Raw genomic sequence first — 27124 nt, forward strand, 5'->3', positions numbered from 1 at the left:
ATAAACCAATTCCAATTCCACTAGTGAAAACATCTCAACATCTACCCTGTCAAGCCCCCTTAGGATCTTATATATTTGAATAATGTCATCCCTCATTCTTCTAAACTCCAAGATAAACAGACCCAATGAACAATCTAGAGGAGGAACTCAGTGGGTCGAGCAGCATCTGTGGGAGGAAAGGAATTGTCGATGTTTTAGATCGAAACCCTCCATCAGGACCCAAACTGTCTAGCCTTTCTTGACAGGACAACTCTCTCAGCTCAGGAGTTAGCCTTGCAAATCTCCTTTAGACTGCCTCCAATGCTACTATATTCCTTTTTTAGGACCAAAATTGTGCGCAGTATTCCAGATGTGGTCTCAGTGTAACAAAACCTCACTATTCTTAAGCTGCACCTCCTTCATATAAAGGTCAACAAGGGATCTGAGTTGTATTGGCAAATTGGATCCAAAACTGTCTGGGTGATAGGAAGCAGAGGGCAGTGGTAGATGGGTGTTTTTCTGACTGGAAATCTGTAACAAATGGTGTACCTCAGGGTTTGATGCTAGGACATTTGTTGTTTTTAATACATAGAAATGATGGATGAGAATGTAAGGGGTATGATTAGTAAGTTTGCAGATGATACAAAAATTGGTGGAGTTGTATATAGTGAAGAAGGAGACATATAAGACTGCAGATGCCAGAATCTGGAGCAACAAACAATCTGCTGGAGGAACTCAGTGAGTCTTGATTCAGGGTTTCAAACCAAAATGTCAACAATTCTTTTCCTTCCACAGATGCTGCTTGGCCCGCTGAGTTTCTCCAGCAAATTGTTTGTTATTATAGTGAAGAGGTTTGTCTAAGGATCACCAGGGTGGAACAGTGGCAGATGGAAGTTAGTCCAGACAAATGTGAGGTAATGCACTTTAGGAGATCAAATTCTGGTAGGACATATAGAGTTAATGGGAGTGACCTTAGGAGCGTTGATGTATGAGAGACCTTGGAGTGCAGTCCATAGCTCCCTGAAAGTGGACACACAGGTGGATAAGGAGTGAAAAAGGCATTTTGTAATCTTGCCTTCCTATTTCGAGGCATTGAGCAAAAGAGTTGGGACATCACGTTGCAGTTGTACAAAACATTGGTTAGACTGCACTTGGAGTATTGTGTAAAGTTCTGCTCGCCACACTGCAGGAAGAATGTGGTAGCAATAGAGAGAGTGCAGAAGAGATTCACCAGGATATTGTCTGGAATAGAGGGCTGTAGTTATAAGGAGAGATTGGATAGGCCTGGTTTATTCTCACTGGAACATAGGAGGCTGATGGGCGACCTTATAGTGGTTTATAAGATTGTGATAGGCAGAGATTGGACATGGCAGTCTAGAACTAGAGGGCACAGGTTTAAGGTGAGGGGAGAAATTTAAGGGAGATCAGTGGGGTAAGTTTTACTCACAGAGGGTGGTGAATATCTGGAGCTTCCACAGGAGGTGATAGAGGCAGATATAATTACAACATTTAAAAGGCTTTTGGTACTTAGATAGGAAAGGTGTAGAGAGATAAGAGCCTAATGTGGGCAAATGGGATTAGCATAGGTAGGCATCAAAATTGGCATGGACGAGGTGGGTCAAAAGAGCCTGTTTCTGTGCTGTACATTTCTATGATTCTATTACATGCTGTCTCCCTTCTTAACCACTTGTTAGATCTGCCTGCGAACCTTTTTTGTGATTCATACACTAGAACACCTAGGTACATCTGAACTTCAGTCATTTACAATCTCTCTCCATTTAGATAAAAATCTGCCTTTTGATTCCTCTTACCAAAGTGCATGGCCTCACACTTCCCCATTTCAAATTCCATTTGCCAAGTTTTCACTCAGTCTATATCCCGTCGCAGAATCACAATGTCTTCACCACAGCATGCCCTTCCACCTAATTTTGTATCATTGGCAAACCTGGAAACCTTACATTTTGTTCTCTCCTCCAGGTAATTAATGTAAGTAGTAAAGAATTGAGGGCCAGGGACTGATCCTTGGGGTATTCGATTAGTTTCGTCCCTCCAGTCTGAAAAGGACCCATTTATTCCAACACTTTGCTTTCTATATGACGCCCATTCACACAATCCTTGATTCAAAGTTTCATCCAAAGATTACTGTACTTCAACTGTATATTTCACCTTTGACCTTTGATACTATGTATGTGAGGTAGTTCCTGGTTTATCTTCTGGATGGTTTAGTTCTCATTTTAAGGTTAGTTTGACCAAATATTGAATCAACAGAGAAGGCAGCCATTTGACATGGACCAACTCATTGGAAATCCAAATTCAAATTTTTTTCTTTAAGCATTTATCTCTTTTGAAAGTTGTCATTGAATCTGCTTCTTTCAGGCTCTGTTTGCCAGCTTCAAAAATGATATCAATCCATATTAGAAATCAAGATATGACCTCTGTAAAGCTATGCCAAGAGACAATACCAGTCCAAAACCTGAGTCCCAGACCAGCGGTCAGTTGTGGCGGGGATTACATGCTACAGTATAATGGGCTATGAAACGAAGCCGGGCAGCATCGCCGACAACAGCATATCCCTTCCTGATGAGCTTAACGCATTCTGTGCATCTTTTGAACAGAAGGAGATTGGAATGTCATCACCCTGACAGCCTCCAATGTACCTGAACCCACAGTCACCGTTGCAGAAGTAAGATCAGTCTTCCAGAGAGTGATCCCATGGAAGGCATCTGGCCCAGATGGTTTTCCTGGCCATGTCCTTAGATCCTGTGCAGATCAAATGGCAGGGGTATTTGCGGACATTTTTAACATCTCCCTGTTTCAATCTGAGGTTCCCAACTGCTTTAAGAAGGCCACAATCATCCCAGTATCTAAGGAAAACAAAGTAACGTGCCTTAATGACCACTGCAGTGGCTCTGACATCCACCATCATGAAGTGCTTCGAGAGGTTGGTCAGGGCATGCATTAACTCCAGCCTCCCAGATGACCTCAACTCACTGCAATTCGCCTATCGCCAAAACAGGTCTACGGTGGACGACATCTCCCTGGCCCTACACTCTGGAGAATCTGGGCAGTAAAGACATCTACATTAGACTATTGTTTATTGACTACAGCTCCACCTTCAATACTATAATTCCAAGCAAGCTCATCTACAAACTCTGAGACCTGGTACTCAACAGCTCCCTCTGCAATAGGATCCTTGACTTCCTGACCAACAGACCGCAATCAGTAAGGATAGGCAACAACACCTCCGGCACGATTATTCTCAACACTCGTGTCCCACAAGGCTGTGTCCTCAGCCCTCTACCCTACTCCCTACAGACTCACAATTGCATGGCTAGATTCTGCTCTAACTGCATTTACAAGTTTGCAGATGATACCACTGTAGTGGGCCGTATCTCAAATAATGATGAGTTGGAGCACAGGAAGGAGATAGAGAGCCTAGTGACATGGTGTCATGACAACAACCTTTCCCTCAATGTCAGCAAAACAGAAGAGCTCGTCATTGACTTGAGGAAGGGGGGCAGTGCACATGCTCCTGTCTACATCAACAGTGGGTTCATCAACAAGAGGGTTAAAGGCTTCAAGTTCCTGGGAGTGAACATCACCAATAGCCTGTCCTGGTCCAACCATGTGGGTGCAATGGCCAAGAAAGCTCACCAGTGCCTCTATTTCTTCAGGAGGCTAAAGAAATTTGGCATGCCCCCTTTGACACTCACCAATTTTTATCAGTGCACCATAGGAAGCATCCTATCTTAATGCATCATGGCTTGATATGGCAGCTGCTTTGTCTGAAGAACGCAAGAACCTGCAGAGATTTGTGGACACAGCTCAGCAATTCACAGAAACCAGCCTCCCCTCTATGGACTCTGTCTATACTTCTCGCTGCCTTGGTAAAGCAGTCAAAGACCCCACCCACCCTGGACATTCTCTCTTCTTCCCCCTTCAATAGGGTAGAAGATACAAAAGCTTGAAAGCATGTTCCACCAGGATCAAGGACAGCTTCTATCCCGCTGTTATAAGACTATTGAACAGTTCTCTGGTATGATAAGATGTGCTCTTGACTTCACAATCTACCTTGTTATGATGTTGCACCTTATTGTCTACCTGCACTGCACTTTCTCTGTAACTGTAACACTTTATTCTGCATTCTGTTATTGTTTTAATTTGTACTACTTCAATGCACTGTGTAATGAATTGATCTATATGAATGGTATGCAAGAGAAGTTTTTCACTGTACCTCAGTACATGTGACAATAATAAACCAATTTATCAATCTGACAAAATGGGAAACTGCCTAAGTATCACCAAATAATGTTTAATATCACTGTTGACAACATTTTCCATTCCAGTTTGCTTCTGAGTGAGAGTAGACTGGCAGAGTGGTAATTGGGCAGATTGGACTTGACTTTTTTGTAGACAGGACATCCCTGGGCACTGTCAAGTAGATGTTGGTGCAGCACAGTGTGAAAAATGAAACATTAAAATATGGGAATACTAAGAGAAGATGCTGGAAATACTCAGTGAGTCAGGCAATATTTGTGGGGAGAGAAACAGTTAACGTTTCGGGTCAATGAATCCTCATCAGAACTGGAAGAGTAAGGAAACAACTGTGCTTTAGATTGGGGAGGAATGGAGAAAACAAAGGGAATGCCTGATAGACCATGGTTGTTTGGTGACACAATGCTTTAGAGCGGTCTAGTTAATGGATCAAAGAGGGCAGTTAAGAGAGTGATAAAGAAACAAAAGAATATAATGGAATTGTGAGATGCAGAACATAGCAGTTGCTGGAAATCTGAAACAAAAGAAAATGTTAGAAACTCCCGGCAGATTAAATTGTGGTCCGTCTGCTCTCTGGGGTGAGTGTAACAGCCCGTGACTCTTTTTAAAGAAGAGCAGGGGATTCTTCCCGATGTCCTGGCAAGCATTTATTCCTCAAACAGCATAAGTGCAAAGAAGCAGATTATTTGATCATTACTAGATTAGCATTCGTATGAACATTTTCTGTAAGCAAACAGACAGCTCCATTTCCGATTCCGCCAGTGTTTGCAGCCTGTTGACATCTTTCAACTCCCGACTCCCGCACCAACCCGTGATCATGACGTCACTGGAATAAACCCGGTCGCTGCAGCGGGAAGGGGGGGGGGGGGGTTATTCTCGCGAGAGTTTGACGACCGCGGGCGCGCAGGAGCGGCTAATGGCGGCGTCACAGAGCGCCGAGGGCGAGCGCTGCTAACGGTCGATCGGGGGGAGGCGCACGGCGCCCAGCTCCGGGCACAGGCGCCGGGCCAGCGGCATGTGCGGCCACAGCCGACCGGTGAGTGGATCGCCCAGCGGCAGCCTGACCTCCGGCCTTCGACGTGGCCCTGGGAGGCCGAGCGCTGAACAGGACAGCTGCCGGGTGGGCCCGGGAAGCCGAGTTGCGCCGCAGTCAGGACTCGGTGTTGGGTAGGGGAGTGGCCCGGCCCCGTTCCTGTCCTGGGGAGGCCCGTAATGGAGAGGCACAGGCAGCTGTCCAGCGCCAAAGCCCTCGTGTTTTGTATTTACACCGGACGCCGAGCCTTGTGTGACAGGCCGTGCCGGCCGTTTAAACCAAGCGGGGAAGGGAGCTGCATTTCTGGAGCTCCCTTCACATTCCCTTGCATAGCGGGCGGCGGGGCCGTTTTGTAGCAGTTACTGGTTTAATGTGGGGAAACATGACAGTCAGTTGAAGCTCCTACAACAGTATTGCGGTCATTGGCTGATATCTGGGTCTCTGTGCCTGTGATAATCTCAGTGACAACCCGAGTAGGCACGTTAGTTTAGGAGCAGGGGGAAAAAAGTGATTTTTGGATCCAAGCTTCCCAACGCTTTCCTGCGCTGGAGGTTCGTCGCTTTGTCTTGGTTTTTAATTTTGATGAATTAGCAAGAATTGATTATGTAATCAGTCAATTTTGTTACTGTGATGATAGGAAAGCTGGATGAACTTTACCCTTTTCAATAGGCAATTCATGTGTTTTTGTGTTGCTTGAGCGATTATTGTTGGGGAACTCTGACTTTTTTAGTTCGGATCCATCTGAAAGTTGATCTTTTTCTTACATCCTAAGAACGGGCAGAGTGAAAGCAAGATTGTTGCTGTGTGGAGTGCTAGTCCACTGGTGTTGTAAATTATTCTGTAATTTTACAACGTTCTCAATCTCACAATATGAGTTCATTATTTCTATTTTTAGTTTCAGTTTCACCCTGTAACATGGTTCTTTTCTTCCCCCTCCCTGTCTATCATGTGTTCTGTTTCTTCTGTAGTTATATAAGCTACTGTTCCTGTAAATGAAGAAAAGAAATAAATCCAGAGATTTTGCAGGGTAATGGAAAACTTTGTCAAAAAGATTGTTTTTCACAAATGCCTTGTAGGAGTAGAAGGAATAGATTGAGTAAAGGGGTTAATGGGAGTTTGGGTGTCTGAAAAGGCATCTGCTGTGATGCGGGTCTGTATGAACCAGCAGTGTGCTCAGGATGAGCAATGTTTGGCTGGAAAGAAATGCAGAAATAATGAGGAATAAAGATCAGATTTTAAATTTGATATATTGGGTGACTGGTTATCATGGTGATATGGAACAAGTGTGACAAAATTTAATTTTATCAGTTTATGTTGAGGTTAGAGGATTGGAGACTGACAGTGATATAATTGTTTAATAATGGCAACAGTATGATGAAGGTTTCAGAAATGGAGCAGCTGAAGTAAGAATATTAGTGGATGTGAGTGATCTTTCCCACCTGGGTGAAATAATTATTATTGCTGAATAAAAACCATCTGCCAGCACAAGCAATGGTGGAGCAGCAGAGATTTTATGTATGTGTATGTATTGTCATGATAGCAACAAAAACCCTTGGTGGAGCATGTGATATCCAGTGTGTGATGGAACTAGAAGCATCATTCTGGTTGATTATCCTTCATCCTGAAGGTTTGACTTGAATCCATGATCCCTTGATTTTTGCATCATTGCAACATAAAGTTCTTAGGGGGCTTGACAGGGTAGATATGGGGAGGATGTTTATCGTGGCTGAGGAAACAGGAACTAGGGGTCACAGTCACAAATATGCAGAGAAGAGACATTTCTTACTCAAAAGGTGGAGAAACTTTGAAATTTTTAACTTTGAAAGGCTGTGGAGGCTCAATCATTGCATTCAAACCTGAGTGATCAGATTTTTGGATATTTGATATTCAATGGTAGATATAGCTTTAGGACAAGAAGAGGTGTTGAGGTAGAAGATTAGTCATGATTTTGTTAAATAGTGGAGCAGATGGAGGAGCCAAATGGCCCATTCCTTCTCCTTTTCATTACAATGTGTTGTTCTTATCTTCCTGTATGGTTTCCTGTGTTTTTATCAGACTTGTTTGTTACTAGCTTAAACATCTTCAGGGCTATTGAGCCTTTTTTGCATTTTAGAAGATATGACTATCATATAGTTGGCCCAGAGTCTTGTATTTACTGTACTGAGCATCAGCGTAGCTTACTGCAGTTAATGGTTCCTATGGTTGTGTCATCAGTTGCCACTTCCTAGAGGCATTGATGTATTTCTTGTGCTGTATCTTCACTAGATGAATGACATACTCTTTAAATCAGCAACTTTATTTGTCTTTCATCAATCATATTTTACATTGCGTACTGTCTCTTGTACGCAGTGGTTCAATCCCTGCATCTGAATTTTTTTGACTTTAGGCAATGAAATGATGTTATGTTCAGATTTTGGAAGATACATTTGTTTCATTTCTCTTGTGACTGTAATTTGTTGGGTTCATATCTTGCCTTCATCCCTGGTTGTTCTTCATTTGTTGCTATTCTTGACTTTGCTACCTCCTTCACTTTCAAACAAAACTCTCGGCATCACTTCCTGGAAGTTTGGTTTATCACTGTTTATCCAATCAACGTCTATATTTTCTAGAAAATTACAATTGTACTGCTGTCATATTTGGCTCCTCTTGTTCGTCTCCTTTGCATTCCTGGCAGGCTCTGTCATTGTCTGAGCTGAAGTTTGTCACTGTCACTCATTAGCAGTGGTGCTCTGAATTTCTCTACTTGTTTCTCCCAAATTTTTACCCTGTACTATGTCATGTTCCATCTTGCATACTTTTCATTTTGAGGCTCTGTAGCAGGAAATGACAACTTGTTGCTGCTGGTTATGAAAGAATTAAGGGAAAAGATCTGATTTTGATGTGCAGAAGGAATGTTCCAAATATTGACTATACCATATTAGCTTGTTCCTGTTGTGAGTGTGTTTTGGTATTGGTTTATTATTGTCACTTGTACCAAGGTACAGTGAAAAACTTGTCTTGCATACCAATCGTATAGGTCAATTCATTACACAGTGCAGTTACATTGAGTTAGTACAGAGTGCATTGATGTAGTACAGGTAAAAACAATAACAGTACAGAGTAAAGTGTCACAGCTACAGAGAAAGTGCAGTGCAATAAGGTGCAAGGTCACAACGAGGTAGATCGTGAGGTCATAGTCCATCTCATTGTATAAGGGAACTGTTCAATAGTCTTATCACAGTGGGGTAGAAGCTGTCCTTAAGTCTGGTGGTACGTGCCCTCAGGCTTCTGTATCTTCTACCCGATGGAAGAGGAGAGGAAAGAAGAGAGAATGTCCCGGGTGGGTGGGGTCTTTGATTACGCTGGCTGCTTCACCAAGACAGCGAGAGGTAAAGACAGAGTCCAAGGAGGGGAGGCTGGTGTCCATGATGCGCTGGGCTGTGTCCACAACTCTCTGCAGTTTCTTGTGGTCCTGGGCAGAGCAGTTGCTGTACCAAGCCGTGATACATCCAGATAGGATGCTTTCTATGGTGCATTGGTAAAAGTTGGTGAGAGTCAAAGGGGACAAATCAAATTTCTTTAGCCTCCTGAGGAAGTAGAGACCATTGATGTAGACAGGTGCATGTACACTGCCCCCTTTCCTGAAGTAAATGACCAGCTCTTTTGTTTTGTTGACATTGAGGGAAAGGTTGTTGTCATGACACCATGTCACTAAGCTCTCTATCTCCTTCCGCCTCATTGCTGTTTGAGATACTGCTTACAACGGTAGTATCATCTGCAAACTTGTAGATGGAGTTAGAGCAGAATCTGGCCACACAGTCACGAGTGTATAGGGAGTAGTGTAGAGGGCTGAGGACGCAGCCTTGAGGGGCACCAGTGTTGAGAATAATTGGGCCGGAGGTATTGCTGCCTATCCTCACTGATTGCGGTCTGTTTGTTAGAAAGTCAAGGATCCAGTTACAGAGGGAGGTGTTGAATCCTAGGTCTTGGAGTTTGGAGTTTTATGGTGATTTTGCAGCAGAGTACTGTTCTGTAAATTGTGAAAGTCCCAAATACTTTGCATCCAGCTTTAGTCTCCTACACATTTTAAAGAGAAACTTAGTCATCTGCCATAAGTGTTTCAAAGACGTGTGGTTTGGTAGATTAATTGGCCGTACATCATTCCCTATCATTCCTGAATATTCTGCATCCTGGAATTTTAAGTTGCCTGTCCTACCTTTCAACCATGTAAGTGTTACAGTCCAGTGTTTATTAATCAGACTTTGCATTAAACACATGCAATTTAGCCTTGCATTCCTCCTAAGTCCTCCTGATTCTACTGAATCACTTTTTCTCCTCCTGCAACCCCCAAACTGTACATTTATTCTGTGACCCATTCCCCTACCAACTTTTTTAAGCCCTCTCTAACTGAACTAGCAAACTTTCTTGCAAGGATTGTGGACACTTTCTTGTTAAGGTGCAATCAGTCCAGTTTTCCCAGAGTCTGCCCCAGTGATCTAGAAATCTAAAGCCTGTCCTCCTGCCATCTCCTTAGCAACATTTTTCTGACTTGTCCTCTTCAGCTGGATCCACCTATTGCTTGCCTGCTCTTGCCCCACTCCTTCCCCTCACCTCTTTATATTGTTTATCTCCCCTGTACGCTTTCAGTCCAGATGAAAGGTCCACCTGAAATGTTCACTTTTCATTTCCCTCTACAGATGCTGCCTGACCTGCTGAGTTCCTCTAGCAGCTTGTTTTTTGCTCCATTTCCTATATTCTTGTTTGATGTAGCATTGGAAGTCATCCAGAGATTATAATTTTAGAGACCCTGCTCTTTAATCTGTTCCCTAAAGACATTTTGCAGGACTTAATCTCTCTTTTTACCTATGGTGTTAGTACCTCCACCTTTGGATTACCCTGCAACCATTTTGCAACATCCTGGACCCCGGCACCAGTGTGGCAACGCACCATCCTTGATAGAAAAATACCTGTCTGTTCTTTTCATTATCATGTTTCTTGCCACTATATACTGTATATCTTGGATTCTTGCTCCTCTCCCCTTGTGCAACTGAGCCACACACAATGTCGTGATCATGGCTCTGGATAGATTCCTCATTCACTCCCATCATTTTCCAACACAAAAACAATTTTGGAGTGAAATGCATTCTGAGTCCTTGACTACCTGCTTGCCTCCTTTCCTCTGCCTAATGGTCACCCATTCCATATGTTTAATTCGCTGCTACTTTTCCAAGATTTCTCACCTTAAGGAAGTTCTGCTCTTTCTGGTGGGATGGAAGTGTTAACTCTGTTTCTCTTGCTATATGCTGCCTGGTGTGTAGAGTATTTAAAAAAAAATTCTGTTTTAATTCTATTCATCTGTTGTTTATGACCCACAACCCAACAAGCATCTATCAATTTACCATCATTCACACTCATTGATGGAAGGGAATGCCAACTTTCCAATTTCACCATCCCCGCCCACCCACCCCCCCCCCCCCCCCCCCCCCCCCAAAAACCTTGCTGGCTTCTTACTACACATCAGTTACAAAATCATTATCCGTGACTTCAAATCTTATCAAGCCTAAACTCTATATGTTTAATGCAAGGACTCTGATTAGTAACTTTCCATGGTAACAGTTGCATACAACTGACATTATCACTTAACATTTTCATCACTATAAAATTGTTGCACACATCTCCTTTGTCAAGTATATTTTGTGCCCTGTTCCAAAGGGAATATTTTTAATTGTCCGTTGTCTCAAATTTCTGATCAAAAACCTGATTAAATATGTCAGTATGTTAATTTAGATGCAAGAAGTTCAGTTTACACAGTTACGTGCTAATGAGCAAGTCAACAATTTACATTCATAAAACCCATGTATTGAACCTTGAAGGGGAGGGCTTGAGGTGGGATGAAAGCACTTTTTTAAAAAAAAGATTTTGAGCACACTTTGAAGGATGAGTGTTCATGGCTTTTGAGGGGATGTAATGTGGGCAATAGCAATAATGTGTACTGCTGTAGTACATTTGGAAGACTGTAGTATGTGGAAGAGGAGGACATGGGACTGGTTGCAGTTTTAAGCAAGTGAAGCTTAGATGAGATTTGAAGGCAAAGATAATGATTTTATAACTGGTGTGGTGTTAGAGAGGCCAGCAAGGTTTTGGTGGGGGGAGGAATGAAATACATGAGTATGATGGGACAGTACTTTGGTTGAATTGAGGAGGTTATGTCAGAAAGAGAGCTATTAAACCAGCTGACAGCTGGTCAAAATGTATGTGGATGTTATGATAACACTCACTGCCACATCCAGTAAATACAATCACAGTCCTGGAGCTTCCTGTAAGTGTTAGCACATTCAAGAAGGTGTACTGTAAGTATTGAATTATCTGAGGACCTACAGTAAATGCTGGCACTTCCAGTGATACACCTTAGTCCAAAGGCCACTTTTCTCAAAGAATGGAATGTTAGTGACTAATTCAATCTTTGAGAGCATCACAACCAAAACCAATTCTATTCGTAATAGTATTTAAACTCGTGCATTTTCCAAGAGTAGTTGTCATAGCCTTGCCTGATTTTTTTTTCATGACTGCCAAAGTGAAACAAGTTGGAGAATTACATTAATTGACTTGTGCTTCCTTGAAGAATATCCTTGAAGAATCAAAGCATTTAAAGTATTACAGGATTTGATAGAGTAGATGAAGTAAAGCTGGCTTTCTTTGGTAGTTTAATCGAGAACAAAGTGGCTGAGTGGAATGGAGGTATTTTGATAATTTTCCTTTATCTTGTTGACCCTGTGATTTTGGTGATTGTTGCAAGTGATTAATGTATAATTTATATGCAACTGTCCTCTACTTGCTGCACTCTTCTGGTAAAGTTTTTATGGGGAAATTTGCTGTAATTTCTGTTTTGTCCACTCCTCAATAGACTTCTGTTACTGTTCTGGACAGCAATGCAGAGGCTGAAAATTCACTTCCTGTTGTGAATTTGCAGCATGTGATAATGTTGTTTAAAAACAACCTTTTCATTCTTCTTCAATAAAGGGAATGTGAAATTACCCATTTTGGGCCTTTGTAGCCCTGGTTCTGTACTCTGAATACCCTCAGCACAATTTGGAATGGATATTTTCTGAATTGTTTGTAGTTCCAGCACCTGAAGAAAATATTACAAATACAAGCAAGTGATCTGTTTAATCACTTGACCAAGTTCAAAGAAGGAGAATGCATGGTAGGTTTGTCTTGAAGGTTATGGCACATGGGATCCAAGGCGAGCTGGCCAATTGGGTCCAAAATTGGCTTGGTGATAAGTGGGAGAGGATGGTGGTGGAAGGATGCTTTTCTGATTGGAAGTCTGTGACCAGTGTTATCCCATTGGAGTTCGTGCTTGGGTCCTTGTTTCTGATTATATATTAATGACTTGGATGTAGGAGGAATGATTAGTAAGTGGATGACGCAAAATTTGGCGGTATTGTGGGTAGCGGGCTAGGTTGTCTAAGGCTACAGAAGGATATAAATCAGAACAAAAGTGGTGCAGAATGTTGGCAAATGGAACTTAATTCCAACAGGTATGAGATGATGCATTTGGGGTAGTCACATAAAGGTAGGACATATGTAGTAAATGGTAGGAATGTTGATGAGTTGAGGGAACTTGGGGTTCAAGTCCATAGTTCCCTGAAAGTGGCGATGTGGGTAGATAGGATAGTGACATATGACATGCTTGCCTTCATAATTCAGAGTATAGAATATACAAATTGGGATGTTATGTTGCAATTTTACAAGACATTGGTTAGACCATACTTGTGTTGTGAGTATTGTGTGCATTTTTGATTGCCACGATATATGTGGGAAGGATGTGATTATACTGGAAAGAGTACAGAGGAGGTTCACCAGGATGTTGTCTGGATTCAAGGACTTTAGTTATGGGGAGAGACTGGATAGGCTAGGCTTGTTTTCCCTACAGCAAAGGAAACTGAGTGGTGACCTGAGAGGTTGATAATCAAAATTAGGGGTACATTTTTTTAAAAAAAAGAGGACAGAGGTTTAGGATGAGAGGAAGGTGCTTAAAGGGAATTTGAAGGGAAAGTTATTTACACAGATATCTGGAATCATCTGTCAGATGAGGATTTGGATACAATCACTGTGTTTAGGAGACAATTAGACAGGCACTTGAATGGGCTAGACATAGGATACGAACCTAATGCAGGCAAATCGAACTAGTTCAGATGGCAAAAAAAGTTGGCCGAATATTCAAGTCTGACTTTGATTCTGACTCTTTCAAGTAAATGAGGCTGTATCAGATACGCCATTCGAAGCTGGCCTAAAGCTGAGAGGTCTGTACAAAGTGCAAAATTCAGGACATTGCAAAATGCTCCTAGACTCAATCTGATCTTTAGCATGTTCCACATTTCTGCAGTGCAGTATACAGGGCAGAAGGTTGAATGCACTGACCCATGTGTTGCAATTAGCCAGCAATTCCTTTTTGAATCACAAGTTATCTGGCAACTCATCAGGCCCAATGTGTGCTGCGTATTAACAGGCTTCTCTGAGAGCCTTGTCACTTTTATCTGTGTACCTAGGTGTGCCTCTGCTTCTGAAAGTTTATTGTATATCATTGAAAAACATTGTTCCTGATAAACAGATGTAAGAGTTGAATCTAAAGCTAATGAAGTAAATCATTGGGATTTCAAATGGGTTTTGCATGTTCCAACACGTCTTTGTTCATGTGGTTTTTGTGTTACATAGCCAACTGGGTTTTTCCAACACGTCTGTGTTTATGTGGTTTTCGTGTCACATAGCAAACTAGATTTTGTTTGTTTCTGAAGCAAGTTGTTTGACACAACACTTAATAAATAAGGGATAAGGTATTTTTATCCCACTGAGTTATTGAGTAGTATTATAATTTAGGCAAAGTCTTGAGGGAAATTTCTCTTCAAACCATGAATGCATTCCAGTTGTAGATTTTACATTGCAGAAAGAGGTCGCTTGACAATTCATTAGTCCCAGGTTCTCTGCTATTTCCCATAACAATTTTTGACAATTATTGATCAAATTTTTCAAGTTCCTTTGAGCCCTACTTTTCTCACAGGTATTTCATAACGGCACTGCCTGTGTTACTGATGGCCATGACCATCTCTCCTCAGTTAAGTATCGCACTACTCAACAGAAGTAGTTTTGCTTTTTTTAACTTGATACACACTGCTCACTTTTGATGCCTTAATCAGATCTTAAGTTCCCCTGTGGTATAGTGAAAGGAACCTCCTTTTAAAGCTGCATTTCCTTGGTATGATAAATTTATTTTATACTCCCTTTGGCTTTGGTCCCTCTTATTAAAAATAAATGTAGGAGTGCCAAAGCTGGGCATGATATTTAACTGACCTATCCAGTATAGGTGACCCCTGCATTTTGGAGGGGTTGCGTTCATAGAAAACTGTTCATGTTGTAGTTTTCTACAACATGAGGCCCCTTTTCCCATTGAATCCCATGTTATAAGCAGTGATGCATTCTTATGGCATTTTGTTCTCTCATGAAGCTATTTTATCAGTGACAAGTGACCCACCACCATTATTTAACAGCTGAGGTCAAAATTACATTGGGGGGGGGGGGGGGGAAGAAAGCGCATGTGAAAGAAATGACAAATTCTGTCAATTTTTATATTTAGTCACTTAATACCATGGGGCAACAAGAATGCCATAAAAGCACATCTCTGCTATTTGGATATCACATCACTGCATTGAGTGGGTTGGTAGTCACAGCTGAGTCCTTCCTCTAACGTGCCCTCTCCAGGCTGAGGACATGTAAACAGATGTCTCAGAAATCAGCGCTGCCATGCTCTTCGTCTGTGATGTGTTTTCTCTGCATAGGCTCCTGGATTAGGGAAAGGTTTAGGAAGTAGGGATATCAGGGAAGGGGATGGGATTGGAGGATCGTGGTTCATGGGAGATAAGTGGGGTAGAAAGAGTTTGGGGGTGGGGGGGGAAGGGGTTAATGTGTTAAAGCACTGTGACTTAGTGGAAGTGGAGTAACAGCCGAAGGATTACTTTAAAGTGCTGGCCATCACTACTGCAGTTCCCCACAATGTAGTGAGTTAGAGAAAATGCCTCGCAGATGAAGAGCATGTCAGTGCTGAGCTCTGAGACATCTGTTCACATGTCTGCAGACTGGAGAGGGTGTGGCAAAGGAGAAACTTGGCTGTGACTGCTGACCAAATCAACACGGTGACGTCATATTCAGATCTTATTGCCCACGGTATTGAGTGACTAAAAATTAAAATTGACAACATTAGTTGTTGATTTTGCATTTTGTTTATTTATTTATTTTCCCTCCTACATAAATTCCATATCTCAAATTTTTGGATAATGATTTGTGAATTCCAAAAGGTGAATTTCCATGCTGAATGACCATAATAAGGGAGCTGTCTGTAGTTACATTTATCGGATGGAAGAGTACTGAGGGCATCAGAAGATCATGTCATAGTGTCACGCAGCACAGAAACAGGCACTTTGACCCACAGTGTGCATGCTGGCCATCAAGTACCTATTTGTACTCGCCCCATTTTTCAGCACTATACCCTTTGCTTTCAATACCGTGGCATTGAAATGCTCATCTAAATGCTTAAATGTCATGGTAGTCACTACCTCCAGCATATTCTCAGGCAGCGCATTTCAGATTTTAACCACCCTTGGTGTGAGAAAATCCTTCCTCGCATCCCTTCTGAACTTCAAACCCCTTTCCTTAATGCAGTGCTCTCTGATTATAGACACCTCTGCTGATAGGAAAAGTTTCCTAATATCTCCCCTATCTTTGCCCCTCATTTTATACACTTCAGTTAGGTTCCCCCTTCAACCTCTCCACTCCAAAGAAAACAAACCAAACCCAGTTTCTTTGTCTCTTTTGTTAATGTTTGCATATCTTCCCTTGTTTTGATTAACATAATGTTCTTGAGAGTATGGTACTAGAAAAGTTAATACTCTGGACTAAAGGGAGGGGTCATTAACTTCGCCTGGATATACAGATTTGAATCCCAGCAAGCCAGTTGGGGAATTTCAAATAATTGAATCTGGAATAACAACTTCGTGATTAATTGTGAACACCAAGCTACTGAATTGTTGTAAAATCTCAACTGGTTCATTTATGGCCTCCAGGGGGAAAAAAAATCTGCTGTCTTTGCTTGGCCTGACCCACATATGACTCCCACTTTAGTTCTCTAAAATATTTTAACATGCACTGGTTCAGGGATGATTTTGGAAGGGTAAATTTCACTGCCCACACCTTGTGAAATAATTGAGTTTGGGCAAGTAAAAGTTAACTTTGGCACAGACACTCATTATTATCAGGACCACAGGGCATACCAGTTTACCCTGGGGTCATCTTTTGGGGTACTGAATGCAGATTGAAGGAGGAGGAGGGTCATTTTTATGACATTTGTAACAATACATGAAATCTATTAATTACTAATCTATTCATATTGCTTGTACAAGTATAGACCACAGTTTTACAGCCTAATGTCAAGGAGGTTGGAATTCAAAAGTCAGAAAATGTTTGTTATATAGAGCACTAATAATAACAATAAGTGAAAATCAAAACAAACCTACAAATGCTAGAAATCTGAACTAAAAACTGAAAGTGCTAGAAAACTCAGTAGGTCAGGCAGTATCTGTTGAAAGGGAAATGATTAATAATCTGAGTGTCCTTGATTGGGAAAGAGAATAAGTTTGTTTCAATTGAATAGAAGGACGGGTGGGATCAGTAGAACAAAGGGAGTACCTCTGACAGAGTGAGACCAAATTAGTAAACCTAGCAATTGGAGGCAGTTTGTTTTTTTTTCGTCAGAGTTAATTGTTGCTAATAGCAGTGGTGTGGGATGCACTCAGCTGACCAGACAATGCTAGTAGAGAGAGCAAAAAACGGAGCCAAAATCAATGATCGATGAAGGGCAGAAATGGTCAGATCTGATACAAGCAGAAAGAGTTACCCGAAGTTGGATACTTTGATATTGAGCCCAGAAGATTGCAATAAACTCATTTTCCATCTGGGCATGCCAACCCACTCTTTCCAGCATTTTCTGTTTTTATTCATTATTAGTCAAACAGTGTCTGGATTATTGTGTTCAAGTACTTCAAAAGATGTTTGAGGAGTCTAGAACTAAGGGTCACAGTCTCAGTTGGAGTAGGTTTGTTAGGGTCAAAACAAGGCATTTCTTCACTCAGGGTAATGAATCTTTGGAATTCTGAACCCTAGAGGGATGCAGAATTTCAGTCATTCAGTTCATTCAAAACAGAATGAGAGATATATGGGTTAAAGAAATAAAGAGAAATGGGAATAGTGCCGGAAAATGCAGTTTAGGTAGATCAGCTATAATCTTGATGAATTGCAGAGCAGGCCTGAAGGGCCTACTCCTAATTCTAAATCCTAATCCAGATCACTCCAACTCATAATTTTAAATCTACCACACCCCTCAAAAAATGTTGTGCATCACAGGTGTTGAATGTTGTTATAACCTGGGTTCCCCTCAGCACCAAGTTAAAGGGTAGTGAAGGAAAAAAGCTCGATAATTTCCTTTCAAGTATATTTGAGTAAGTTTGGTTTTCCAGAGCTGTTTATTTTTAATCAGTGTAATCCAACTAAGACTGCTATGAAAAGATGCACTAGCAATGCTGCATATCTGCTGTGGCTATACAGCTAAATTATGGTTTGTTGTAAATTGTGCCTGTCTTCAGTAATTTTAAAAAGTCAAGTGGCCTCCCATTGAACCACTCAAGTTATAGTCTGTCTATTCCATCGGCTGCTTTATTCCCTCATAATTAGGAACCTCATTTCCCATGAGTTGGTTTATGAGCACTCTGAACCATATAAGATGCAGATGTCCTGGCCTTGATACCTGACCATATGTAATGAATTAGCCCCACACAAGTGGGTCAGTGGAAGAACAATAATATTTCAGTTCCCTATGCTGGAGCGTGAGGTTGGGGGTGCAGGGTGGCAGTAGGCAATGGTTCCTACTCTTAGCCATCACCAGTGACTGTTCAATTTCACTTGGATTCAGATAATAAAGCAGTTTGAGCCTCTTTTTAGCAAGACCAAGGCATAGACTGATAAGTGCAAGGTGCATTCAACTAAGAGTTTAGTTGCCTCATCTTGAAATTCATGTGGAATAATCTCCATTTGATGGAGTTCCAACAAAACTGTATAAGCACAACACTATCAAAGGCAATGGGGCTCCCTTAACTGATATTCAACTCTCCACCCTGAACGTTAACTTCCTTTACCACCGGTGCCAATGTGGCTATACTGTGTACTATCTACAGAATGCACTGCTGTAGCCCTTGCACTCCCAACCCCCCACCCATACCTACCTATTGACATAAGATGGATGAGGCACAACGAATGTCATGTTCCATTGAGTCACAGACTCTCATAACTTGGAAATGTGTATTCCTACATAACAGCATAGTGAGAGCACCTTCCTTCAGTGGTTGAAGGTAACTCACCACTACCTTTTCAAGGGTAATTAGGAATCAGCAGTAAATGTTGACATGTGTCTTGTAAATGATAAAAGAAAAATAACTGGAAAACAAGTCTGTGTGGATATTTGTGAGAATTGATACTGAATTTTTGGGTGCTACTGAAAACCTCTGTTCTATTGACTATAGCTGAATTAAATGATTTAAATTAATTCTTACATTTTTACCAGGTTGATTTTGAGCTGCTTTAAGATAATGATTACTCTTAATACGCAGATAGATTAGTCCTATTTATCTTTTCTGTTCTTTTGCATTTTGTGTCCTGGAAGTTTGGAAAGAGCAGTTGTTTTTGTCTGCTCGTTGCTGACTAAATTTTGTATTCAAAACACTGAAATATCAATTCCAGCAACTAGAGATGTATGATGGTCAATGGGGATATGTATTTACTTAAAAATGTTGGGGATGTTATGCAGGTCAGGCACCATTGTCGAGAGATTCATCAGAATATTGCAACTTCATTGTCTATCATATTTCACACATTTGCATCCAGATCTGCAAAATGGTCCCACAAGCTGCATTAGTTTTATACAACTATTGAGGTATAAGCCAAATTCAGAAAAAAGAACAATCTATACTTGTGCATTTTGATACTTTTAGTTCCCACAGATCTAACAAATTTGTACATCCATTGTTACACTTGATGAAATCTGAGAGATGTAAGAACATCAGTAGTAGAAGCAGGAGTAGCCTCTTACAGCCTCTTGAGTTTGCTCAGACCTTGAAGATCATTGCTGATCTTGTACCTTTTGCCACCCTTTGCCATTTCAAGTTTGAGTATACCAAACTATTGAAGTATTCTTTGAGTTGAAAGTATTAAACTTCTCATATGCTCAGTATAATGGGATGTAGCTCTTATCCTCAAGTATAAAGTCTTGAATAATGTTTTGAATGTGAATTGCAGAAATGACTTAAATGTGCCCATTTAAAAAATAAATGCAAAAGCATTTAAAATGGCCAATAGATTGTCAAATTTGAATCCATACAGGTTTGTTTCACCTTTTCTACATCCAACTTAATCAGCTTTATTTTTGCACTTTCTGCTTCAGACAGGAGAGTACTGAATAGAACTAAATTCATTCTCTATTCTCTAAATAAATAGAACTAAATTCATAGATGCTGCTTGTGTGACGAATCCAGTAAACTTATTGAAGAAAGGTAATACCTGCTGTCAGTTTTCAGGATTTATCATTTATTTTTCCAGAAATGATTTAGGATTTTTTATTCATTTGTGTTTAATAACGATGGGCTGGAAGGCCTGTTACCACACTGTAAATAAAATTAGGGCGGCACGGTAGCGTAGCGGTTAGCGCAACACTATTACAGCGCCAGCGATCGGGGTTCGATTCCTGTCGCTGTCTGTAAGGAGTTTGTACGTTCTCCCGTGTCTGCGTGGGTTTCCTCTGGGTGCTCCGGTTTCCTCCCACATTCCAAAGACATATGGGTAGGTTAATTTGGGTTTAAAATGGGCGGCACGGACTCATTGGGCCGGAAGGGCCTGTTACCATGCTGTAAGTAAAATAAAATTAAAATTAAACAACATTTACAAATGATTTTTTGTTTGAAGAGCCATGGGTTACAAGCCTATTGAAGTGTGCAATAAATCTAAACAAGCTAGCATGTGAAAAATATCAGCTCTGTTCACTTCAGACAAACTGTGAGGAACAGCTGTCCTGTACAATTAGAACAAAAAGTAATGGAAGACTCAAAAGGACAGGCAGCAGCTTTTGAAGAGATGAAAAGGTTGTGAGGTTTATCACTTATTAACCCAGGGTAGTCTGCATACATTTTGAGGATGGGAGAAGTTTTCTTGGATCAAGACCCAAAAATTGTTCATTAACGGTTCTGCTAATAAATTACTGAATGGGGATAGGTAAAAGTGATTCCAAGAAAGTGGCCTTGTAAGAGAAAGCTGTCCAATCTCTTGCTCAGACCAGTCAATTCTGAAAGCTCAGCAGGAAAGTTAAGCATGTAACTGAGAACAGCATGATATTTTTAGTAATTGTTCTCAAGTAGCACTAATTAGTTGTATCAATGATCATTTGGTCATATTTGTTGCTCTGACAGTTCACACAGCTGTCTATAAAGCAGTAGCATAGAAATTTGCCAAAATTCATTTATTTCACTTTTTACTTTCTGTTGATCATTTGATACAATGAAATTAAAAACAAAAGTGGCTGATCATGGGAACTAATCTTTCAATTAATTAATGAAAAATACAAACCTGCAGATGCTGGAAAACTGAAATAAAACAAAATTCTTGAAACACTCAGCAGATCAGGCGACATAGTTAACATTTCAGTTCAAAGAATCTTTTTCAGATTTCAGGTTCTTTCCACAGATGCTGCCTGACCTGTTGAGGTTTCTGGTATTTTGTGTTTTCTGTTAATGAATCTATAACAAACCTAGAATTGAGGTAGAGAGTTGCCAGTGATGGAGTGCTTTTGGTGCTACGTCCCAATTCTGTCCTTCCCCAACACGTGAATCTTAATTGTATATCAGTATTAAAATATTCTTTGCTAATATAACTTCCATTCGAACCATTGTTTTTTGCTTCCACAGAGGCTTGCCCCATTATTTGACTAATCCCCACCCCCCACCTTTTCTTAAATTAAAGAGATAACATTTGGCAGAGTTGCACCAAATTTATTATTCCTTTCTCAGAAAAATTAAAGGTTATGAGAAATCTCCAGTTCAAATTGCCAAGTTGTCTGAAAGTGACAAATTTGTCATTAAAATTTTTGGACATGTTGCTGAATCCCAGAGGTGGCAGTGCTGTTCAGAGGGGGGAGAATTTAAGGCAAAGTCCAAACTTGTAGCTTTGAAATTACACAGTATAGCTCTCAAATCTGAAGATAAAAGTTGTTATTTTGGATGCTGACAGATAACCTGTATGTTCTAATTAAATTTTATTTTCAAGATTAGCAGTATTTTAAAAGTATAAATAGATAGTAAAAGCAGTGAACTGCAATCATGTTAACAGCAGTTGTGTTACAAATGTCAAGCTACTTTGTGGCTTGAAAATAAAGTTTGTGGAACTAATTCAGAAGACTTGTGCTGCAGAATGTATCAGATATGATAGCAATGAAACACATTCTAGCTTCACTTTGGGTTAGATGGGTATTCAAGCTATACTCCGGAACCATCAGTTTGAGTAATTGCTTTGACAATATTTGCTGCTAGTTGAGTTAACACAAGATGGAGGGATTTTTGAATGCTTTATCTGTTGTAAATGTCCTATTTTACATGCAATGGAAAATCCCACCACTATAGTGGGATCTGCAGATTGGTTGTGTAGGTTGAGGTAGAAATTGTCAGCCAACACACAAGGACACCCTAATGTTCAAATGGTTCCAGATGATCTTTAACATCTGCCAGCACCACTACTACAAGTAGATTGAATCTTGATTTAATATCTCATTTGAACAGTGTTATCTCAACTTCTAGCAGTGAAGCATTGACTAGATTATGTGCCCCATCTTTGAAGTGGGGTTTGAACTTTGCTAAGTTGCTGTCAATTTGAGAAGCTGATATTTGGAGGAATGTTTGGTCAAATTACTAGATGGTTCCCATGGTGGCATACTCCAGAGTAGATGGGGAAGGAAATGGATATCGAATGAATTAAAAAATTTTAGCTCTATCAGCTTTGGGTTAAAAAAGGCATTAATGCTGTACTATGGAACCAAATTTAAGAAATCTGTTTGAGTAATTGTTTTGCAGATCCTTGCTCCAATCTCCAGCTGGTGTCTGTGTGACCATGGGAAACATTGAAGTGCAGAGCAAGGACAAATGTTACAGTTGACGAAACTCATCTGTTCCTAAAATTGACCTCTGCTGCAGTGCTTGTTGATAGATTTATTCTGCAGCTGTTGAGACAAGTAGTTGCAGAATTTGAGAGTGACTGTACATTCTCCCAATTCCCTTTAAATCCATTCCAGCCATTCAAGGCAATTAGATTGTTAGGAACTGGATGTCTCCTTCAGAGCTCAGCTTGCACTCTTCTAAAAATTATTTACAAGGTCACGATAAACATTTAAATTGGTTCCCAATAGATTGAAAATATCCAGAGTAATGGAGCACCTCTGAGTATCCTGGTGGTATAGATCTGTTGTATCCAACCCAAGCAGTATGAATTTGCCTTTTTCTGCACACTTTTGTCATAAAGTGAGAAACGGTTTGTAATGACTCTTGTGAAAGTTGCAGCTAAAACCATCTAAATACCTTGTAGCTGAAATTTGTCTTGTATTTCACACAGTTCATAGTATCAAAATGGTGGGTCAGTTATGACACCTTGCACCCAACCACCTTCCCACTTGAGTGAGCATCAGTTATTTATTTGCCCAGTTGGTAAATTGGCACACATTGTAGAAAGTTCCAAAAACTTAGTCTCAAAAAGTACTTTGAACCAGAGAATAGTATAGTACAGGGGAAAATGACTTGAATCAGACCCTAAGATGCTTATTTCTATAAACTATCCAATTAATCACATTTTCCCATTTATTTTACCTTTCTTCCCAACTGCTTCCTTTTTTATGGCTAGCTTAATGTATCCAGGGATTCTGCTTCAGTCAGGCTCTTGCTGTCACAGGTAATGTCTGTATTCAGCTTTGTAATGTTGCATGTCAGCTGCTCAAAACTTTCTCCATAACTTTTGCTGCCACCTGATTCCACTATGCTAATGCTCTCCTGCTTGGCCGTTCTCCATTAACCTAGACTCACCTAGTATACTCAAACCAAGTACCTTTCACCTTGTAACCCACATGGACTGATGATTGTTCAGCAGTGTCTCAATTTTTGTATTTTTTCACGTGTTCAAATATTCCTTCACTTGCCCATGCTGGACATGTCCCTCCACCACCCCCCCAATTTATGAAATCACCTCCACCTTTACAATTGTTGGCAAATTCTGTATCCGTCCAGCACTATTACTCTACTGTTTCTTGTTGGTGCCAGAAGTGTGGTGACACTTGTGGGCTGCCCCCAGAACACTATCCACAAAGATGCATTTCACTGTGTTTTGATGTACATGTGACTAATAAAGGTGTCTTTGGTAGTTGTACCTTCAGTTGTTTCTACTCAAAGCTTTGGAATCTTCTCTTCACCTTCTGCCTCAGCTCTTCTCCCTTCATAAAGTGCATCTGATAACAGTCTTTTTTCACATTTTCTTGGCTTAATGCCCATATGTCTGATTTACTTTGAAGGTCTTTGTGATAAATTACTTTGTTAATAATGCCATTTCACTGTTGAACTAGTATTTTCTATAGTTGGTGGATATGCTTAGGTGAGGAATAATGTGTTGATAGTTGTGTGGTACATTAGCTTTAAAGCAGTTGATTGGCACGGTTTTTTTGGCAGTAGTGATTTCATGTATTTCATTTGTAGCTGCCTTGAGTAAAGTTCGGTTTGGTGATGTAAATAGCATAGCAGATGTCTGGATGTGTTAAGTTGAATAAGCAACAGGGAGAAGTGTCTAACAGTCAGCTTAAGGTTTTTGTTGTTGATAGTCTCTCTGATTGTATCGCTTTTCCTTCCCTTCCACACACACCACCATCTATTAAATTTATTGAATACGTGGGTGCGATAAATTGTGTTTGGGGATTAAATATAAGAATGACTGAGCACTAAGCCTCTAACCACCAACTAGTGTGTCTTTTGTATTTTATCATATTCAATTTTATTTCCAGATGATGTCAACTTTTTTTAAATTAAACTATTGGTTTTGCTTGTTCCATTTTGTTTTATAGATGTGCTTGTGACAATCCAATGTTTGTTTCAGAATCAGATTTATCATCACTGTCTCATGACGTGAAATTTGTTGTTTTGCGGTAGCAGTACAGTGCAAAGACATAAAATTACTATAGATTGCAAAATAGTGCAAAAAAGGTGAGTGTTTATGGGTGAGTGAGGTAGTGTTTACGGGTTCATGGACCATTCAGAAATCTGATGGCAGAGGGGAAGAAGCTGTTTCTGAATAGTTGAGTGTAGGTCTTCAGGGTCTTGTGCCACCTCCCTGATGGTAGTAATGAGAAGAGGGCATGTCCCAGATGGTGAGGTTCCTTAGTGATGGATGCCACCTTGAGGCACTGCCTCTTGAAGATGTCCTCGATGACGGGGAGGTTGTGCCCGTGATGGAGCTGGCTGAGTCTACAACCCTCTGCAGCCTCTTGCGATCCTGTGCATTGGCACCTCCATACCAGACAGTGATGCAGCCAGTCAGAATGCTCTCCATTGTACATCTATATAAATTTGTAAGAGTCTTTGACATAGCAAATTTCCTCAAACTCCTAATGAAGTAGAGCCGCCTTCATGATTGCATCAACTTGTTGGGCCCAGGACAGATGCTTGGAGATGTTGACACCCAGGAACTTGAAGCTGCTTACCCCTGACCCCTCAATGAGGACTGGTGTGTGTTCTCCCGACTTCCCCTTCCTGAAGTCCGCAGTCAATTCCTTGGTCTTGCTGATGTTGAGTGCGAGGTTGTTGTTGTGACATCACTCAACTAGCCGATTATATATCATTCCTGTACACCACCTCATTGCCATCTTAGATTTTACCAACGATACTGGTATCATTGGTAAATTTATAGATGGAGTTTGAGCTATGCTTAGCCACACAGTTTATTCTTATTCCTGGAAATGCTGATGAGGTGGTAATGAATTGCCATCTTGAACTGTGGTGATTACTACAGTGATGTTGTTAGTATGAGAAATTGACTATCTTGAACTGGCTGTGGAAAAGGACATATCAGGGCAATGCATGAAAGGGGTGAAAGCAAAGTATGATGGCATTTGTGCAATAGTGGAACAAGTATCTGCAGATTTGCCAGCACATCAAATGATGTGGCATTGTTAGTGTTTAAAAGTACCAGATGGTGACTAAATTGAGAAATAAGAAGAAAATGGATGTTAGACAGACATAATCCAAATAATCTGATCATTATAAGGTATTGGCTAGAATGCTGAAAAGCACCCCTCTGCTCCTCTTTGATATAGTCTCAAGGGATCTTTTGCATCAAGGTGAGAATGCAAACAGGAAATTAGTTTAATAGCATCTTTCAGTACAGTACTGTGTGTCAGCCAAAATTACACCCTCAAGTTTCTGCAATAGAACTTGAACCCAGAACTTGCTAACTTCATAGTTACTTCTGAAGCAGAGCTTTGACTGTCTTCAGATTTCCTGCATTCACTTCTACTCTGGTAATTTTGGGTAACTATTCCATATTTGCATCTCATCCAGACTGAACTTTCTGTTCCTTTCACAATGCTTTTGCATTTTAATTATTTAATTTCTCCTTTTCACCCTATCACAGAACTTCCCTTTTGGTTTTTCCTTCTCCCTTTCTTTGTCATAAAACTTACTTTATCTGTAACATTGCCTTGAAAGATCATCCACTTGAATTGTTCATTGCTGCTTTCCCCTGAGGAGGCTGTTTGACCAGTTGAGCATTACCAGTATTTATTTCTGATCACATTTGTAACGATCAGGCTGGAAAAGTGACTTTGGGTTATATTTCTTTTATGCACTGAACTTTAACCTTTCCTGGTGTGGTATAAGGCTACTGTGAAGCGCATGGCAGTGATGGTGGCTTGATTCTAGTTTGAGCAGAGCCTGAACCGCAACTTGTGGCCGGGGAGAGGTAGTCCAATGACTGCAGTATGGCTACACAAAAGCATTCCCAGTATTCTTCCCACTGCCAACCCCCATTTAGTTAGATATTGAGGATGAGTGGGGTCTGGAGCCCAGATGATCATCACAACAGTGTTATCAAGTTGAGTGTAGCTGCAACATGTTGAGCTCCTACCAATTTGCCTCTCTGCTGTGACTTTCTATAGCAATAGGAGCTTCAGGTAGTGGCCGTCTTTTGTTTTGGCATGCATCCAATCTTCCCCACAACTGTTGAAGTTTCTGCATGCTCCTGTGATACACATTCAGTGCCTCTTCTTGTCTGGTTACCACTACTTTGTGGCAGTCACTTTCCCTTCACTTCCCTGCCACCGCCCCTCCCGCACAGCCGTGTGCTAAATTAAGCTTGCAAAACACATTTGAGTCTGGAGCTTTCAGTTTTAATTGTTGTGTTACCAGTGTTGCAAGTCCAGATGAAGGGTCTCAATCCAAAACATCAACTGTCCATTTCCCTCCAGCCTGACCCACAGAGTTCCTCAAGCAGTTTTCTTTTTTTGCTCCAGATTTCAGCATCTGCAGTCTCTTGTGTCTCCAATGTTTAATTGCTTCCTGTACAGCTTCCACTGTTTAATCCCTTCCATTCTCTTGTTTCTGAGCACAGTTGTTGTGCAAGGTAGAACCATTGTTCTGATCAGTTAATGTGTATGCGGCCTGTTGATGTGCACCACAGGGTTTTGGCCCA

General features: G+C 40.8%; 1 protein-coding gene across 4 annotated transcripts in view; it reads left to right on the forward strand.

Annotated features, from left to right (window-relative positions):
• Positions 1-5110: 5110 nt before the first annotated feature.
• Positions 5111-27124, forward strand: part of cep350 (centrosomal protein 350) — a 173482-nt gene continuing 151468 nt past the window's right edge. For 2 of the 4 annotated variants that reach the window (XM_052011682.1, XM_052011683.1), the window contains exon 1: positions 5151-5290. The gene's annotated coding sequence lies outside the window, so the exon portion shown is untranslated. Of the gene's footprint in view, positions 5291-27124 lie in introns of all 4 variants that reach the window. The other 2 variants (XM_052011681.1, XM_052011680.1) reach the window with 2 other exon arrangements.

This window comes from Pristis pectinata, chromosome 3 (genome assembly GCF_009764475.1).
Source record: "Pristis pectinata isolate sPriPec2 chromosome 3, sPriPec2.1.pri, whole genome shotgun sequence".
NCBI classification, from domain to species: domain Eukaryota; kingdom Metazoa; phylum Chordata; class Chondrichthyes; order Rhinopristiformes; family Pristidae; genus Pristis; species Pristis pectinata.